Source organism: Phyllostomus discolor, chromosome 8 (assembly GCF_004126475.2).
Source record: "Phyllostomus discolor isolate MPI-MPIP mPhyDis1 chromosome 8, mPhyDis1.pri.v3, whole genome shotgun sequence".
Lineage (NCBI taxonomy): Eukaryota > Metazoa > Chordata > Mammalia > Chiroptera > Phyllostomidae > Phyllostomus > Phyllostomus discolor.
The window spans coordinates 46418096-46437872 of record NC_040910.2 but is presented as its reverse complement, the minus strand read 5'-3'; the positions used below and the strand labels follow the sequence as shown (position 1 = coordinate 46437872).

Below are 19777 nucleotides of genomic sequence, written 5' to 3'. Positions count from 1 at the left end.
AGGACCCAGCATGGGAGTAGAAGGAGAAAGAGCAGAGAGACGAGAGATGGTGTCAGAGAATGAGGGGGAGTGAGGTGGCCTCCCTGCTGCTGCTGAAACTCAGAGACAGGAAGAATTCCTTGCTTACATAGGGTTCCCTGCACTTCATTAACTTTATTTCCAAAAATCTTGTAAATAGTAAGAGATCTCACTTTTATTTTCATGGGTTGGTTAACATTCTGGCTTCTGTTGTTGAAGGACACCATTTGGAGTATATGGGCTCAGGTCAAACTGCCCTACAACACACACACACACACACACACACACACACACACACACACTGTGACTACTTCCTGGGGCCTTGTTATCACCAAGCTCTGCCCACCCTATCACAATAACTGGAAAAGGAAAGATGCAAGTCATGATGTCAACATCAGACTATCTTACCCTATGCATATAGAAATAGTTTCCAAACTCAATTGGTTAAACCTCCCATGAACATGTAAATATGGGACTCCACTTTCATATGGCCATTCTGAGTCCCTTATTTAAAGAAACTTTTAAACATTGATTAAAAAGCAGAGAGGAACATATTGAAAAAATGAAACTTGAGTACCAACTTACACCTTACAAAAAAATAAATTCAAGGTGGATAAAAGAATTAAATGTAAGCCGTGATACCATTAAAGTCCTAGAGGAGAACACAGGCAGGAAAAGCTCAGATATTTTGCGCAGAAACATTTTTACTGATATGTCCCCTAGAACAAGGGACTTAAAGGAAAGAATAAACAAATGGGATCTCATCAAAATAAAAAGCTTCTGCACAGCTAAAGAAAACAATATTAAAATGAAAAGAGAACAAACCACATGGGAAAACATATTTGCCAATGATATCTCAGACTAGGGTTTCACTTCCAAAATATATAAAGAACTTACACGACTCCACTCTAAGAAGACAAGCAACCTAATTAAAAATGGGCAAAGGACTTGAACAGACACTTCTCCAAGGAGGATATACAGAGGATCCAGAAACATGAAAAGATGCTCAGTATCACTAGCTATCAGAGAGATGCAAATTAAAACCACAATGAGATACCACTTCACACCCATCAGAATGGCCATCATAAACAAAGCAACACACAAGTGTTGGAGAGGTTGTGGAGAAAAGGGAACCCTGGTGCACTGTTGGTGGGATTGCAGACTGGTACAACCAGTATGGAAAACAGTATGGAATTTTCTCAGGAAACTAAAAATGGATCTGCCTTTTGACCCAGCAATTCTACTGCTAGGATTATATCCTAAGAACCGTGGAACACCAATCCAAAAGAACCTATGCACCCCAATGTTCATAGCAGCACAATTTACAATAGCCAAGTGTGGGAGGCAACCTAGGTGCCCATCAGCAAATGAATGGATCAAAAAACTATGGTACATTTACACAGTGGAATTCTATGCAGCAGAAAGCAAGAAGGAGCTCCTACCCTTTGTGACAGCATGGATGGAACTGGAGAGCATTATGCTAAGCAAAATAAGCCAGGTAGTGAAAGACAAATACCATATGATCTCACCTCTAACAGGAACCTAAAGAACAAAACAAAGAAACAAACAATATATAATAAAAGACACTGAAATAGAGGACAGGCTGACAGTGACCAGAGGTAAGAGGGGAGGGAATATCAGGGGAAAAGGGGAATGGATTACAGGAACAAGTATAAAGGACACATGGACAAAAACTACAGAGGGAGTGGAAATGGGAGGGAGGTGGGGAGGACTGGGTGGTGGGTGAGGATGAGAGTAAGAGACAGAAAACTGTACTTGAACAACAATTAGAATAATTTTAAAAATAAAATATATGTAAATGAAAATAAAGAAATATATAAAGAAAATTTTTTAAAAAAAAGCAGAGAGGGAAATGTGCATAGAATGGGAAAGATCTAATCATTCAGGTGGTTGCTGAGTGGCTGATACGAGGCAAAACTTCCTGGTTCTGGCAGCATTCCAACTCCAGTTCTATGCCCTTCACACCCAGCATAACTGATAATACAGCAAAAAGCCATTTATCAGAGAACAAAGGAGTGATATCTTACATTGTCAAGTGTTGCACACATTGAACATTGCACTAGAAAAATAACCAGAGGAAACAAACATAATCAGCATCAGCAAATACAATGTATGACAGTGGAGGCATTTATAATGAAATGGAAACACATTTCTAAATGATAATATATGCTAAGCTTTTGGCATTAGGTGACTGATTTCAAATTATCTACCAAATATCAGCTGTTTGAACTTGCAGGCCATCTAAACCATTTTATTTTTTCAATTTAATTGTATTTTTTGATACAGCCTACATGATTTTTATATGCTCCCTCTTAAAAAATGAGAAAACATTAATTTCTGACATTAACTGTTTCAGATGTACAACACAAATATTGATGATCTCACCTGATAGTGGGAATTGGGGCATCTGTCTGCCTACCATGGACAGATAATCAACACACTCTTTGAAAGGAACTGGGTTAGGCCCTTCCTGTTGCTAAGTGAGTGGTGACCACTGGGATGAGATGCAGCTGTTTATTCCCTTCTGCCTCTCAAATGTCTCCACTGCTTCCCAACATGTTGGACCCCAATTGCACAGCCATATTTCTGTTTCTTGTCATCTTTCCCATCTATCATGCTGGCACCCCTCTAGCCAAATGGTCATGTGGAGTCAGAGAGAACTTTCTGTATTTCAAAGCAGATCATGGAATCTCTGAATTAAATGCCTCCACTAGTGACTGCTCAGTGGAGACAGAGGCCAAAATTCTGTAGCTTCAAACATGAGGCTCAAATCTCTGTGACCTTTCTGCCAGTTTCACCTTCACAGGGCCCTGCCCTCACCCACACTGATCTCCTGAACATTGGGCTTGATTGTCTGCTGCACCTGACACCACAGCCTAAGGTTCAGGGCCTTGACACACTTGCTCTTTGCTTGGAGTCTCCCTACTGGTCTCTTTGGAACTGTTCACTCCCTCTCCATTTTCCAAACTCCATCTCCCCTTTCACAGAGATGAACTATCTCCTTTGTGGGCCTTTTTTTTTTTTTTTACCTAACATTAGCACAGTAAAAGGACACTCCCACACCCCTAATTGAGGTGTTAGAGCACCAATGGTGTGATTTTTATTTATTTCCATGTCTTTCTTACTTGCTAGAGAGTGAGTGCCTGAAACATGAAGCATGTTATTCAAATTCCTCCTCCCCCACTAGACCTAGTGGAGTGCAGTTGAGTAAACATGTAGTCTGTGATGGAATGAATGAGAGAACGTGCTCTGTATTCACCTAGATGGGGAGGATGTGCTGGAGGAAAATTTCTCCATATTCTGAGATCAGCATAAACTAGGGTGTTAGACTATGGTTCATAAGAATGAAATAGAATAGAATCAAGAGGGCACAAAAGAAAATATTGGAGTGTGTCATACATAGTGAGAGTACATACATAATCATTTTGTGATTTCCTTTGCACATGTATGTGTGTGTGTATGAGTGTGTGTGTGTGTGTTTCTGGGCCTGTGTGCAAAAATGCTGGATTGTAGTGTAAAAGGCATGTCTTAGTTTGGGACATGTCAAAAGAATGTGGAATTCAATGCAATAAATGCAAGAAGAGTTTAAAAGCCCAGTTCCTGTTAATGAGGGAAAGCAGTAAGTGTGAAGAGCCCAGCAGAGAGCCAGGTGCAGAAAGGAGAGTCAGCCAGCATGGGTGCTGAAGTCACCTCAGACTCAAGGGACCACACACTGACCAGACCGTTACTGCTTCACTGACCTCTGATCTAATTGTCATGCACCTCTTCTGTGGTTACTACATCACCCTTGTGTTTATATGGTCCAGCAGTGGATGAGGCTGGCACATCTCTCATTATCTTTGTGGCATCTTTCCTTTGCTGTTCTTGGCTTTGAGTTTTGATGTTTTTTGTGACACATCCGACTGGTACACACTAGTCTTGATTCTGTATCTTGACAACATGCGAAGTCCCCCATGAACGAATTTTATATATCCTGCTTATGTGACAGTTATTGATCTCTTCACATATTTCTCCCTGAGGATATGATGTCATAGCACACTTACTCTTCATGGTATGGGGCCTCCTTTCTATAATGTGAGGTCAAATAAGCAGGGTGTTCATGGATTTTGTTCACTCATGTGGTACTGTAAATATGTGTTCTTACATAGAAAAAATGTTCAAGTATGGAATTTTCATAATATAAAAAATGGAAGGGTTCTAATAATGGTGCTAATAAAATGGAATGAAATTGTACCAATAATTCCAAAAGACAAAGCTATAAAATATAGTAATTTAATCATATCAACTAAATATTAATTGAAAGGAAAAGAATTTCTTTGCCAAGGTTAAAGAAGATGGAGAATTTTTACTTTGAAAAGTAGGAGAAGGAGACACAATATGACAGAATGACCACACAAAATAAATTTTCACACATTTCCCTAAATCATCTATACATATATAGAGGAATTCTATGCCAAGTAGCAATATATTAAGGAAAACAATATTCTAATATATGAAACTATTATATATTCATTAGATTACCTAGCAAGCAGATATGGTAATCTCTCAGCTCTGAGCTAGCCTGGTTAGTCTCTCACGTTACCACCAGTAGAAATTCTAGGATCCATTCTCTTTGGATCTTCTCCACACCATCTGCTGCACTCTGAGACTCACGTGGACAGGGTCTCTGAAAGGAAGGGCTCCTTGTAGAAGTACGAATCCTGCCCTGGATGGCTAATGTTGAAGACTGAAGCTCTGTCCTCAGACAAAAGAGCAGGAAGGAGTCAAATAGTGGTCTCTGGACCAGAGTTAGGTCTCCTGAAGAATCAAGTACATTCTGCCTGTCCTAAGGTGCCCACATTGAGAGTCTGCTGCAGAGAAGATATTTACTTCTCCTTTCATCTGCTCATTAGATACCATCCCCCTGTTATTCCCTCTTCTGAGCACCTCATTTCCCTTTGGGACACTCGTGTGGACTGAATGGAAAATCTGCCTGTTGATTCTCTGTTTCTAAGGGATTAGATTTGAAGTCAAGGGAATCCTGTAACCTCCCAGCACTTTGAGTTAAAGTTACTCCAAAGTCTAAGGCTGAGGACACTACCTTGACTAGAACCTTTGGGACTTTAACTCACAGACTTGTGGTGGGGCACAATCTGTGATACCTCCTAGCAATCACTATTTCTCTCCAACAAGGGAGATAACTGTGTAACTTTGATGTAGAGCTTTTGGCACTACACTCCTTGGCTTCATTTGCCAAATCAATGAGAAATTTCATACTGAGATCAAAAGGGCTGCCATTTATTTCCTCACTAGAAAACCTTCATTAAGTAGGAGATGAATTTATATAATTTTATGCTACATATGCTGAATTTAGTGCCTATTGTTAACATTGCTTAACTTAATTTCTATAAACATCTCTTCTGTGAGGTGGAACATTTATGAACTCCATTCCCCATTGCTGAAATGGGACTGGAAGGAGTTCAGTGATCTTCCCAAAGTTATAATCAGAGTAAGGAATGGGGGATGATTGGAATGTCAGGCTGCTTCCAGTTCTCACACACTGCAGTGGTTCCCATCCAAGGATGGTTTTCCCCTCCAGCTCTGTGGCAATGTCTGAAAAGAGGCTGCTGAGTACCTACAATACCCAACACAAATAATTATGTCAAATTTAAAAGGAAATATAACCTAGTCAAGACCAGCCCTTCTCCAACTTCAAAGTATTATTATGGACTGAAAAATCGTATTGATAGGGGGTTTGTCACCAAAGAGGATTTATTCAAGAAAAAATGTATTTTAACCCATAATTTCTGTATGCTTCCTTGAATTCAACAAGTTTTGCATTTTAAGTATGTTCAATTCATTTCAGTCATTAGCTCCAATAAATATTTAAAATATGAAACTTTGTTAGAACTAATAAGTGAATTCAGCACTGCTGTGGGATACAAAGTTAGTTTACTGAAGCCTGTAGTGTCTAATAACATTTTGTCATTACAAACTGTCAGAGAGGGAAACTGAGAAAACAATCCCATTTACAACTGCGTCAAAAAGAAAAAGAAACACTAAATTTTGGAGTGAACATAACAAAGGAAGTGAAAACCCTGTACATTGAAAACTATAAGATACTGCTGAATGTTACTGAAGAAGACAAAAATAAATGGGAAAATATACTGTGCTCACTGTTTGGAACAATTAATGTTGTTAAAATGTCTATACCTCAGGCTCAAAATGGCATCACTCATGCTAAACACCCATGATACCAAACAGAGATTGATACTCGATCTACAGGCTGTCTCAACACCTCACAAGAACTGACTTTAATCAACCAGGCTGAAATTTTCAGGTCAAGCACCAGTAATATGTCACATGGGCCTTCTCAATCCCTGTGGAATGAAAAAGTAACCTGCCTGATAAAAATTCTTCAAATATAAAAATAGGTAAAAAAAAAAAAGACCTATAAACCCTATAGAACACGATATTTCAAACATCCTCTTGTTCTCATCCCCACAGAAAAGATGTCAGAACCCCTAAGGAATCCTTTCTTTCTATTGTTAATAGCTCCCTTTCATCACTCTTCTTTCTATATAAAGCTTCCATTTTGTACAGCCCTTTACATCCCTCTCTTAGTTGGTAAATGAGGTGCCGGCTGATTGATGAATTACTTAATAAGCTAAGTAGATCTTCAAACTTGCTAGGCTGAATTTTTTAACATACTCAAAACATTCTACAGGTTCAATGCAATCTCTATCAAAATTCCAGTGGCATTTTTCATGGAAATAGAACAAATAAACCTTAAATTTGAATAGGACCACAAATGACCCTGAATAGCCAAAGCAATCTTGAGAAAGCAAAACCAAGCTAGAGGTATCACACTCACAAATTTCAAATTATATTATAAAGCTATAGTAATTAAAGCAGTATGCTACTGGCATAAAAACAGACTCAGAGATCAATGAAACAGAACAGAGAGCTCAGAAATAAACCCACACCATAAGGTCTTTAATTTGGAGAAAGGAGCCAACAACATACAAAAGGGAAAAGGATAGAACCTCCAATAAATGATAATAGGAAAATTAGGAAGGAAAATGGCATCAAAGTAGGAAGGAGCAGATTTGGCTTCCCTCTACTCACGGGAGAGAATCCTGGCTGATATACAGAGTGGAGGAGCAAGCAACCAACACACCTTAGCATATGTAAAAATAGGGGACTAAGGATTGTGGCGGAACTGAAAAACCAGTCGATGAGAGGAGTGCTGCAACATGGTAGGGTCTAAGGGACCAGCATGAGGTTGGGGGAAGGGGGCTGCAGCCCCAGGCCCAGCAACCGTTGCCAACTTTGCCACAGAGTCCTTGGGAGAGAGCCGGGACAACTGCTCCCTCCCCAGCCGAACAGGGTCTGAGTGGCACCGAGAGGAACCCAATTGCTAGCAAACACACAAGGGCTGTGAGAAACCTCAGAGTCTGTGGACACTGGCAGGGTTGGGTCGCACAACGAGTGCTGACCCCCACATCACCAGTCTGGCTGGAAAGTTGGGCTGCAGGAGAAGCCAGGCCAAGGTGTGGGGTGGCAGGCTTGAATAGGAGGAATTTCTCAAGAAGAAGGAGTGAAAAGACAGACACTGTTTGGGCAATTCTCCCTACAGCAATTGCAGGCCTCCCTGCCACCCAGCTGGGCAGTGATCCCGAGTTTGCACACAGGGTTGTGCTTGTGTGGAGGACCCTGCACACCCCCATAGCGCTGGGAAGGGTGAGGTGGTTGGCCGAGGGCACAAGCACTCACTCACACGTGGGAGCGCATCGCCACACCCCAGTCCACAGCCGTAACCCTGCAGAAAGGCCTGGTTCCCACACCCAGGGCTCAGGGCCCAGGAGCCATGATAGCTCCCCAGACAGTGTGCACCACTGACTGAGTGCAGATTCTGAAGGAAGAAAAGCCATGCCAATCACCCCTCAGCCTGCTGCAGCCAGCAAGACCAGAAAAACCGGTTTGGCCACTTTGAAACCAAGAGACTTTTACATTTTATTCTATTTTTTTAAACAATTCTTAATTTTTTAATTTTTATTATTTTTATTCTCTTTTAGTTTCTGTTTTCTCTCTTTCCTGATTTCTTGTTTTATTCCTTCCTCCTTTCTTTCCTCCAATTTTAACTCTTCTTCCTTCCTTCATCTACCTTTTTTATTTGTATTTTTTAAATACCTACAAGTGAGACAGAAACCTGGACCTGTGAAAAGACCAGAGTTGAACCCAAAGAAGGGGAATCACTACAGCTGTGACAGTGAGACAAATTTCGCTCTGCTATTAGAGAACCTGCAAGTTATTGCATATTTGTATTATTATTATTTTTCTATTATTCTTACATTTTTTAAATAATATTTTTGTATTCCTCTTTTTTCTGTATAGTATGCTTTGTTAGGCTGGTATATTGTATCACCTGACAGGTTTCCCCTGATATCTCTTTTATAGTGTATTGCTAATGTACTGTCCTTCACCTCACCTGTGTCCCGTTAGCACACTACTCAAGGTTCTACACTCCCTATTCTTGTTATCTTGACCTCATAGATTCTGTCATATGATTGTTGCTCTAATATTATTGTAAATAATTGCTGTTTCATGCAATTGTAAATACTTTACAACACCCCTCCAAGATCTTAGCCCACTTCAAAATTACCTAAACTCTGTTACTGCAGTCATTAACTCTATTCTCTCACACACTACATCTATTTACTCTCCTTTACTCTCACCTTACCTCAAAATCTGACTTCCCACAACCTCGCTGCTTTCTAGATCCAACTCACAATCCTTCCCTCCCCAACAAGACTCTTACCTTCTTTCAATCCTTTCTAAAAATCAGCTAGCTGGGTGGAAAATCATAGTTAATACTACCAAAGGATCTCCTGTCTCTTCTCTTCTGGCTGTTACGGTAAATATCATAGAATACTGTCTTGCTGTCTTAAACAATTTTGTCTTCCCCCTGCAAGGGATCACAAAAAAGTGTAGGTGGAAGTGGTGAACACCAGGATACTAACTAGAAGGGGAAACCCAACAACCAAAGGAACCGCCAACAGATAACAACAGAAGAAGGTGAAGGAGGGAGTGGAAACCACACAAACCTCAATGCAGGACTTATCTGTAAATACAACTAAACAGTAGAGATAGTACCCAGTACAAACAACTGAACAAGAGCAAGAGAGAATCCTCAAAACCTTATACATACAGAAGAACCAGCTTCAACAAAACCTGCTCTAACCAGCACAACAAAATACAAGAGGTGGTGGACACAATGACCCTCATTTAACCAGCTAGTGGGAAGGTACCACCAAAGAAAGACCCAACAACAATCAAAACCCAAAGACAACACAGAGCCTAGACCAGTGACAACCCAAGACCAGTGAACTCAGGAGATAAAGGAAACTGCACCACTGAAACTCACTGGTATTCTACCACAGAAGTTCACACCACAAACCCAGGGAGCCAGAACAGATCAATTTAAGAAGCTGAGGCGAACAAGAGGAGTCTCACAAACAATGAGAAGACAAAGAAACAATCCCCAAATGAAAGGAAAAGAGGAAGCTTTAGAAAGAATGCTAAATGAAATAGAGGCAACTCAACTATCAGATATTGAGTTCAAAGCAATGGTTATCAGGAAGCTCAATGAGTTCACAATGAGCTACCAGAAACTACAGGGACGCTACAATGAACTCACTGCAAACTATATCAACATGAAAAAGGAAATAGAAACTATCAACAAGGGTCAAGAGGAAATGAAGAATACAATTTCTGAACTGAAGAACACGGTAGAAGGAATGAAAAGCAGGATTGATGAAGCAGAAGATCAGATCAGCAAGCTAGAGGACAAAGTAGAAGAAATCACCCAGAAGGAGCAACAAAAGGAAAAGAGGATCAAAAAGAGTGAAGAGGGATTAGGAGAAATGCAAGACAATATGAAATGTAATAATATCCATATAATAGGAATACCAGCAGGAGAAGAGGAACAGCAAGAAATAGAAAACCTATTTGAAAAAGGAATGATGGAAAACTTCCCTAATTTGATGAGAGAAAAATTCACACAAGTCCAGGAAACACAGACAGTCCCACTCTTGAGGATCCTCAAGAGGCCGACTTCAAGACACATCATAATTTAACTGGCAAAATTTCAAGACAAAGAGAGAATCTTAAAGGCAGCAAGGGAGAAATAAGAAGTAAAATACAAGGGAGCCACGATAAGGTTAGCAGCTGACTTCTCAATGGGAATGCTCCAAGCCAGAAGAGAATGGCAAGAAATATTCCAAGTAATGAGAACCAGAGGTCTTCGACCGAGGCTACTTTACCCAGCAAGGCTCTCAATCAAGATAGAAGGCCAAAGAAGAAGCTTCCCAGATAAAAGAAGTCTACAAGAATACACCTCCACCAAATCAGCTCTGCAAGAGATGCTAAAGGGACTGCTTTAAGGAAAATAAGGAAGAGAGAGAGAGAGAGAGAGAGAGAGAGAGGGAAACACAGGTATGAAAATGGCAATGAATAAGTACCTATCAGTAATAACCTTAAATGTAAATGGATTAAGAATGGATTAAGTGCTCCAATCAAAAGACATAGAATAGCTGAATGGATAAGAAACCATGACCCACACATATGCTGCCTACAAGAGACCCACTTCAGGACAAAAGATATACACAGTCTAAAAGTGAAGGGCTGGAAACAAATTTTCCAAGCAAATGAACAGGAAAAAAAAAGCAGGGGTAGCAATACTCATATCAGACAAAACAGACTTCCAAAAAAGGGCCATAAAGAGAGATCCAGAAGGTCACTTCATAATACTCAAGGGAAGAATCCACCAAGAAGACATAAATATTGTAAATATATAGGCACCCAACATAGGAGCACCCAAATACATAAAGAAAATCTTAGAGGACTTTAAGAAAGATATTGACAGCAACACAATTATAGTGGGGGATTTTAACACCCCACTATCAAAAATGGACAGATCTTCCAAACAAAATATCAACAAAGATACTGTGGCATTCAATAATGCCCTAGAGGAAAGGGACTAAACTGATATATAGAGAGCCTTCCATTCCAAAGAAGCAAAATACACATTATTTTCAAACGCACATGGAATATTTTCAAAGATAGACACCATGATAGGACACAAAACAAGCCTTAACAAATTCAAGAAAATTGAAATCATACCAAGCATTTTCTCTGACCACAAAGGTCTGAAACTAGAAACCAAGCCCAAGGAAAAAAACCCAAAACACTCAAAATCATGGAGATTGAATAGCATGCTATTAAATAATGAATGGGTCAACAATGAAATAAAGGAAGAAATCAAAGTGTTTCTGGAAACAAATGAAAATGAACTCACAACAACCCAAAACTGATGGGACACAGCCAAGGCAGTCCTGAGAGGGAAGTTCATAGCAATACAGGCCTACCTAAAAAAGATAGAAACATTTCAAACAAACAAACTAACCCTACATCTACAAGAACTTGAGGAACAACAACTAAGACAGCCCAGAGCAAGCAGAAGGAAGAAAATAACCAAGATCAGAGCAGAATTAAATGACATGAGACTAAAAGCAGAATTCTAGGATCAATGAATCCAGGAGCTGGTTCTTTCAAAAGATAAACAAAACAGACAAGCCTTTAAGCAGACTCATCAAGAAAAAAAGTGAAAGGATCCAAATAAACACAATCAGAAATGAAAGAGGAGAGATTACAACAGATACCACAGAAATACAAAGGATTGTAAGAAATTACTACAAAGAGCTGTATGCCAAAAAATTTGAAAACCTAGGTGAAATGGACAACTTTCTAGAAAAATATAATCTTCCAAAACTCAATAAAAAAGAAGCAGAAAGCCTGAACAGACCAATAACAGTGGATGAAATTGAAACAGTAATCAAAAAACTCCTGATACACAAAAGTCCATGTCCGGATGTTTTCACAGGAGAATTCTACAAAGCATTTAAGGAAGAGCTAACCCCTATCCTCCACAGACTATTCCAAAAAGTCCAGAATGATGGAAGACTCCCAAATTCTTATTATGAAGCCACCATCATCCTAATCCCAAAACCAGATAAAGACACAACAAAGAAAGAAAACTTCTGGCCAATATCACTGATGATCATAGATGCTAAAACCCTCAACAAAATTCTGGCAAACCACATCCAACAATACATTAAAAAGATCATACACCATGACCAAGTGGGATTCATCCCAGGGAAGCAAGGATGGTTGAATATTCACAAATCAGTAAATATAATATATCACATAAACAAAAGCAAAGATAAAATTCATATGATCATATTAATAGATGCAGAAAAAGCATTTGATAAGGTACAGCACCCATTTATAATAAAAAACACTCAGCAAAGTGGGAATAGGGGGAGCATTCCTCAACATAATAAAGGCCATATATGAGAGACCTATAGCCAACAACATACCCAATGGGCAAAAACTAAAATCTTCTCCACTAAGATCAGGAACAAGACAAGGATGTCCACTTTCACCTCTTTTATTCAATATAGTACTGGAAGTTTTAGCCACAGCGATCAGACAAGAAAAGGAAATAAAAGGCATCCAAATCGGAAAGGAGGAAACAAAGCTGTCATTGTTTGCAGATGACATGATAGTGTACATAGAAAATCCTATAGACTCCACCATAAAAGTAACTGCTTGACCTAATAAACAAATATGGCAAAACAGCGGGATACAAAGTCAATATCCAGAAATCAAAGGCATTTTTGTATACCAACGATGAAACAGCAGAAGCTGAAATTAAGGAAAAAAATTCCACTTGCTATAGCTACAAGAAAAATAAAATACCTAGGAATAAATCTAACCAAGGAAGTAAAAGACCTGTATACAGAAAACTTTACAACACTGAAGAAAGAAATTAAGGAAGACACAAACAAATGGAAACATACACCATGTTCATGGATTAGAAGAATTAACCTTATCAAAATGTCCATACTACAATAGAGGGGGCTAAGATGGCATCAGAGTAGGAAGGAGCAGATTCGGCTTTCCTCTGCTCAGGGGAGAAAATCCTGACCGATCTATGGAGTAGAGAGGCAAGCAACCAACATACTTCAGCATTTTTGAAAATAGGGCACCAAGGATTGTGGCAGAACCAAAAGACCACAGACCAGACCCTAAGAAGAGTGCTGCAACAAGGTAGGGTCCCGGGGACCAGCGTGTGGTCCCCGGGCTGCAGCCCCAGGCCCGGGGCCCGCTGCTGGGTTTGCCATATGGTCCTTGTGAGAGAACCGGGACAAGTGCCCCCTCCCCAGCCAAACAAGGTCTGAGACGCTCTGGGAGGAATCCAGGTGCTGGCAAACACACGGGGGCTGTGAGCACCTTTGGAGGCTGTAGACACCGGAGAGGTGGGTCACACAGCAGGCCCGGACCCTCACAGTCGCCAGTCTGGCTGGAGCATTTGGCGGTGGGAGAAGCCAGGCCACTGAGGGGAGCAGCAGGCTTGAACGGGAGGAATTTCTCAAGAGGAAGGAGTGAATAGACACAGACACTGTTTGGGGAATTCTCCTAAAGTGGTCAGTGGCTCCAGCCTCCCTGCTACCCAACTGTGGGCACACAGGCACACGGGCGCACAGGCGCGCTCATGTAGGGAGAACATCAGCACACCCCAGTCCACAGCAGTAACCCTGGGGAAAGACCTGATTCCCACACCAAGGGCGCAAGGCTGAGGAGCCAGTGCGAGCTCCGCTGGCCGAGGAAGAAAAGCCAAGCAAATCATCCTTCAGCCTGCCTCAGCCAGCAAGAGCAGAAAAACCAGTTTGGCCACTTTGAAATCAAGAGTTTTCAATTTGATTCTATTTTTTTAACAATTTTTAATTTTTTAATTTTTATTGTTTTTATTCTCTTTTGATTTCTTTTTCCTCTCTTACCTGATTTCTTGTTTTATTCCTTCCTCTTTCCTGTCCTCCAATTTTATCTATTCTTCCTTCATCTGTCTTGTCTATTTTTAATTTTTAAAATTTTTTCTAAATACCTACAAGTGAGACAAAATCCTGGATCTGTGAAAAGACCAAAGTTGAACCCAAACAAGGGGCATCACAACAGCTGGGACAGTGAGATAAATGTCACTCTGCTATTACAGAGAACCTGCAAGTTACTGCATATTTGTATTATTATTATTTTCCAGTATTCCTACATCTTTTAAATAGTATTTTTATATCCCTCTTCTTTTTGTATAGCCTGCTTTGCTAGGCTGGATATATTGTATGACCTGACAGCTTTCCCCTGATATCTTTTTCTATACTGTATTACTAAACTACTGTCCTTTAACTCACCTGTGTCCCATCAGCACACTACTCCAGGTTCTGTACTCCCTATTCTTGTTACCTAGATCTCATAGATTCTGTCATATGATTGTTGCCATAATATTATTCTAAATAACTGCTGTACCATGCAATTGTAATTACTTCACAACGCTGTCCCCCCAATCAGATCTTAGCCCATTTCAAAGTTTCCTGAACTCTATTACTGTAGTGGTTAACGCTATTCTCTCACACACTACACCTATTTACTATCCTTTACTCTCACCTTACCCGAGAATCTGACCGCCCACAACCTCCCTGCTTTATAGATCTAACTCACAATCCTTCCTTCCCCAACAAGAGTCTTATCTTCTTTCCATCCTTTCTAAAAATCAGCTAGCTGGGTGGAAGATCATGGTTAACCCTATACATAGTCAAAGGATTTGCTATCTCTTCCCTACTTGCTACTACTGTAAATAGCATAGAATTCTCTGTTGCTGTCTTAAACCATTTTGCCTTCCCCTTCCAACTGATGACAAAAAATAATAACTGGAGGAGGTGAACACCGGGATACCCACTGGAAGAGGAAACCCAACAACAAAGGAACCACTAACAGATAACAGCAGAAGAAGGTGAAGGAGGGAGTAGTAACCACACAAACATCAATCCAGGACCTATCAGGAAATACAACGAAACAGTAGAGACAGTACCCAATACAAGCAACTGAACAAGAATTCTTTATACCTTGTACACACAGAAGAACCAGCTTCAACACAACCTGCCCTCACCAGCACAACAAAATACAGAAGGTGGTGGACAGAGTGACCCTCATTTAACCAGCTGGTGGGAAGGAACCACCAAAGAAAGACCCAACAACAATCAAAACCCAAAGACAAACACAAAGCCAACTTAAACGACAGCCCAAGACCAGTGAGCTTGGGAGATCAAGGAAACAGCACCACTGAAACTCACTGCTATTCTACTAAAGAAGTTCACAACATAAACCCAGGGAGCCAGAACAGATCAATATAAGAAGCTGAGGCAAACAAGAGGAGTCTCACAAGCAATGGGAAGACAAAGAAACAATCCCCAAATGAAAGGAAAGGAGGAAGCCTCAGAAAGAATGCTAAATGAAATAGAGACGATTCAACTATCGGACATTGAGTTCAAAGCAATGATTGTCAGGAAGCTCAAGGAGCTCACAATGAGCTACCAGACACTACAGGGAAGCTACAATGAACTTACTGAAAATTACATCAGCATAAAAAAGGAAATAGAAACTCTCAACAAGGGCCAAGAGGAAATGAAGAATACAATTTCTGAACTGAAGAACACAGTAGAAGGAATGAAAAGCAGGATCGATGAAACAGAAGATCGGATCAGCAAGCTAGAGGACAAAGTACAAGAAAACACCTAGAAAGAGCAAGAAAAGGAAAAGAGGCTCAGAAAGAATGAAGAGGGATTAAGAGAAATGCAAGACAATATGAAACATAATAATATCCATATAATAGGGATACCAGAAGGAGAAGAAGAAGAACAAGGGATAGAAAACCTATTTGTAAAAGGAATGATGGAAAACTTCCCATATTTGATGAGACACAAATCACACAAATCCAGGAAACACAGAGAGTCCCAATCAAGAGGAACCCAAAGAGACCCATTTCAAGACACATCATAATCAAAATGGCAAAATTTCAAGACAAAGACAGAATCTTAAAGGCAGCAAGGGAGAAACAGGAAATAACATACAAGGGAGCCCCAATAAGGTTAGCAGCTGACTTCTCAATGGAAACACTCCAAGCCAGAAGAGAATGGCAAGAAATAATCCAAGTAATGAGAACCAGAGGCCTGCAACCACGACTACTTTACCCAGCAAGGCTCTCAATCAAGATAGAAGGCCAAAGAAGAAGTTCCTCAGACAAAAGAAGTCTAAAAGAATACACCTCCACTAAACCAGCTCTGCCAGAGATCCTAAAAGGACTGCTTTAAGGAAAGAAAGGAAAAGAGAGAGTGAGAGAGGATCACACATACATAAAAGACAATGAATAAGTACCTATCAGTAATAACCTTAAATGTAAATGGATTAAGTGCTCCAATCAAAAGACATAGAATAGCTGATTGGATAAGAAAACATGACCCACACATATGCTGCCTACAAGAGACCCACATCAGAATAAAAGATCTCCACAGGCTAAAAGTGAAGGGCTGGAAACAAATTTTCCAAGCAAACGGACAGGAAAAAAAAAAGCCGGGGTAGCAATACTCATATCTGACAAAATAGACTTCCAAAAAACAGCCATAAAGAGAGATCCAGAAGGTCACTTCATAGTACTCAAGGGAAGAATCCACCAAGAAGACATAAATATTGTAAATATATAGGCACCCAACATAGGAGCACCCAAATACATAAAGAAAATCTTAGAGGACTTCAAGAAAGATATTGACAGCAACACAATTATAGTGGGGGATTTTAACACCCCACTGTCAAAAATGGACAGATCTTCCAAACAAAATATCAACAAAGATATTGTGGCATTAAACAATACCCTAGATGAAATGGGATTTACCGATATATACAGAACCCTCCATCCAAAAGAAGCCAAATACACATTTTTTTCAAATGTACATGGAACATTTTCAAAGATTGACCACATGATAGGACACAAAGCAAGCCTCAACAATTTCAAAAAAATTGAAATCATACCAAGCATTTTCTCGGATCACAAGGGACTGAAACTAGAAACCAACCCCAAGGGGAAAAAAAACCCAAAACTCAAATTCATGGAGATTGAATAGCATGCTATTAAACAATGAATGGGTCAAAAATGATATTAGGGAAGAAATCAAAAGGTTTCTGGAAACAAATGAAAATGAACTCACAACAACCCAAAACTGATGGGACACAGCCAAGGCATTCCTGAGAGGGAAGTTCATAGCAATACAGGCCCACCTAAAAAAGTTAGAAACATTTCAAACAAACAGCCTAACCCTACATCTACAAGAACTCGAGGAGCAACAACAAAGACAGCCCAGAGCAAGAAGAAGGAAGGAAATAACCAAGGCCAGAGCAGAATTAAATGACATAGAGACTAAAAGCACAATTCTAAAGATCAATGAATCCAGGACATGGTTCTTTCAAAAGATAAACAAAATCGACAAGCCTTTAAGCAGGCTCATCAAGAAAAAAAGAGAGAAAACCCAAATAAACACAATCAGAAATGAAAGAGGAGAGATTACAACAGATACCACAGAAATACAAAGGATTGTAACAAATTACTACAAAGAGCTGTATGCCAAGAAATTTGAAAACCTAGATGAAATAGACAAATTTCTAGAAAAATATAATCTTCCAAAACTCAATAAAAAAGAAGCAGAAAGCCTGCACAAACCAATAACAGCAAAAGAAATTGAAGCAGTAATCAGAAAACTCCCAACACACAAAAGCCCTGGGCCAGATGGTTTCACAGGAGAATTCTACAAAGCATTTAAGGAAGAGCTAACCCCTATCCTTCACAGACTATTTCAAAAAATCCAAAAAGATGGGAGTCTCCCAAACTCTTTTTATGAGGCCAACATCATCCTAATTCCAAAACCAGATAAAGACACAACAAAGAAAGAAAACTTCAGGCCAATATCGCTGATGAACATTGACGCTAAAATCCTCAACAAGATACTGGGAAACCACATCCAACAGTACATTAAAAAGATCATACACCATGACCAAGTGGGGTTCATCCTAGGGATGAAACGATGGTACAATATTCGGAAATCAGTAAATGTAATACATCACATAAACAAAAGCAAAGACAAAAGCCACATGATCATATCAATAGATGCAGAAAAAACATTTGACAAGGTACAGCACACATTTCTGATGAAAACACTCAGCAAAGTGGGAATAGAGGGAGCATTCCTCAACATAATAAAGGCCATATATGAGAAACCTACAGCCAACATTATACTCAATGGGCAAAATTAAAATCTTTTCACTAAGATCAGGAACAAGGCAAGGATGTCCACTTTCACCACTTCTACTCAATATAGTACTGGAAGTTTTAGCCACAGCAATCACACACAAAAAAGAAATAAAAGGAATTCAAATCAGAAAGGAGGAAACAAAACTGTCACTGTCTGCAGATGACATGATAGTGTACATAGAAAATCCTATAGACTCCACCAAAAAAACTGCTCGACCGAATAAATGAATTTGGCAAAATAGCGGGATACAAAGTCAATATCCAGAAATCAAAGGCATTTCTGTACACCAACAATGAAACGGCAGAAGCAGAAATCAAGAAAAAAATCCCATTTGAAATAGCAAAAAGAAAAATAAAATACCTAGGAATAAACCTAACCAAAGAGGTAAAAGACCTGTATTCAGAAAACTACATAACACTGAGGAGAGAAATCAAGGAAGACACAAACAAATGGAAGCATATAGCGTGTTCATGGATTGGAAGAATTAATATCATCAAAATGTCCATACTACCAAAAGCAATTTACACATTTAATGCAATACCCATTAAAGTACCAATGGCTGATTTCACAGACATAGAACAAACACTTCAACAATTTATATGGAACCATAAACGACCCTGAATAGCTGCTGCAATTTTGAGAAAGAAGAGTAAAGTAGGACGGATCACAATACCTGACACTAAACTATACTTACAAGGCCACTGTAATCAAAACAGCCTGGTACTGGCATAAAAACAGGCACAGGGACCAATAGAACAGAACAGAGAGCTCAGAAATAAACTCAAGTCTTTACGGTCAATTAATATTTGACAAAGGGGGCAGCAACATAAAATAGAAAAAAAATAGCCTCTTCAAGAAATGGTGTTGGGAGAACTGGACAGCTACGTGCAAAAAAATGAAACTCGAGCACCAACTTACACCTTATACAAAAATAAATTCAAGGTGGGTAAAAGACTTAAATATAAACCGTGACACCATTAAAGTCCTAGAAGAGAACGTAGGTAGGAAAATCTCAGATATTTCACACAGAAACTTTTTTACTGACATGTCTCCTAGAGCAAGGGACATAAAGGAAAGAATAAACAAATGGGATCTCATCAAAATAAAAAGCTTCTGCACAGCTAAAGAAAACAATATTAAAATAAAAAGAGAACCAACTGTATGGGAAAACAGATTTGCCAATGATACCTCACACAAGGATTTCATCCCCAAAATATATAAAGAACTTAAACGACTCCACTCTAAGAAGACAAGCAACCTAATTAAAAAATGGGCAGAGGACTTGAACAGACACTTCTCCAAGGAGGACATACAGAGGATCCAGAAACGCATGAAAAGATGCTCAGTATCACTAACTATCAGAGAGATGCAAATTAAAACCACAATGAGATACCCCTTCACACCCATCAGAATGGCCATCATAAACAAAGCAACACACAACAAGTGTTGGAGAGGTTGTGGAGAAAAGGGGACCCTAGTGTACTGTTGGTGGGATTGCAGGCTGG

General features: G+C 39.6%; 2 protein-coding genes across 2 annotated transcripts in view; both read right to left on the bottom strand.

Annotated features, from left to right (window-relative positions):
• Positions 1-4844, bottom strand: part of LOC114503710 (olfactory receptor 7A17-like) — a 158512-nt gene extending 153668 nt beyond the window's left edge. Inside the window, exon 1 of the mRNA XM_028521346.2 lies at positions 4693-4844. The gene's annotated coding sequence lies outside the window, so the exon portion shown is untranslated. The remainder of the gene's footprint in view (positions 1-4692) is intronic.
• LOC114503704 (olfactory receptor 7A10-like) overlaps positions 1-19777 on the bottom strand; it is a 78352-nt gene that overhangs the window by 34938 nt on the left and 23637 nt on the right. The window lies entirely within an intron of this gene.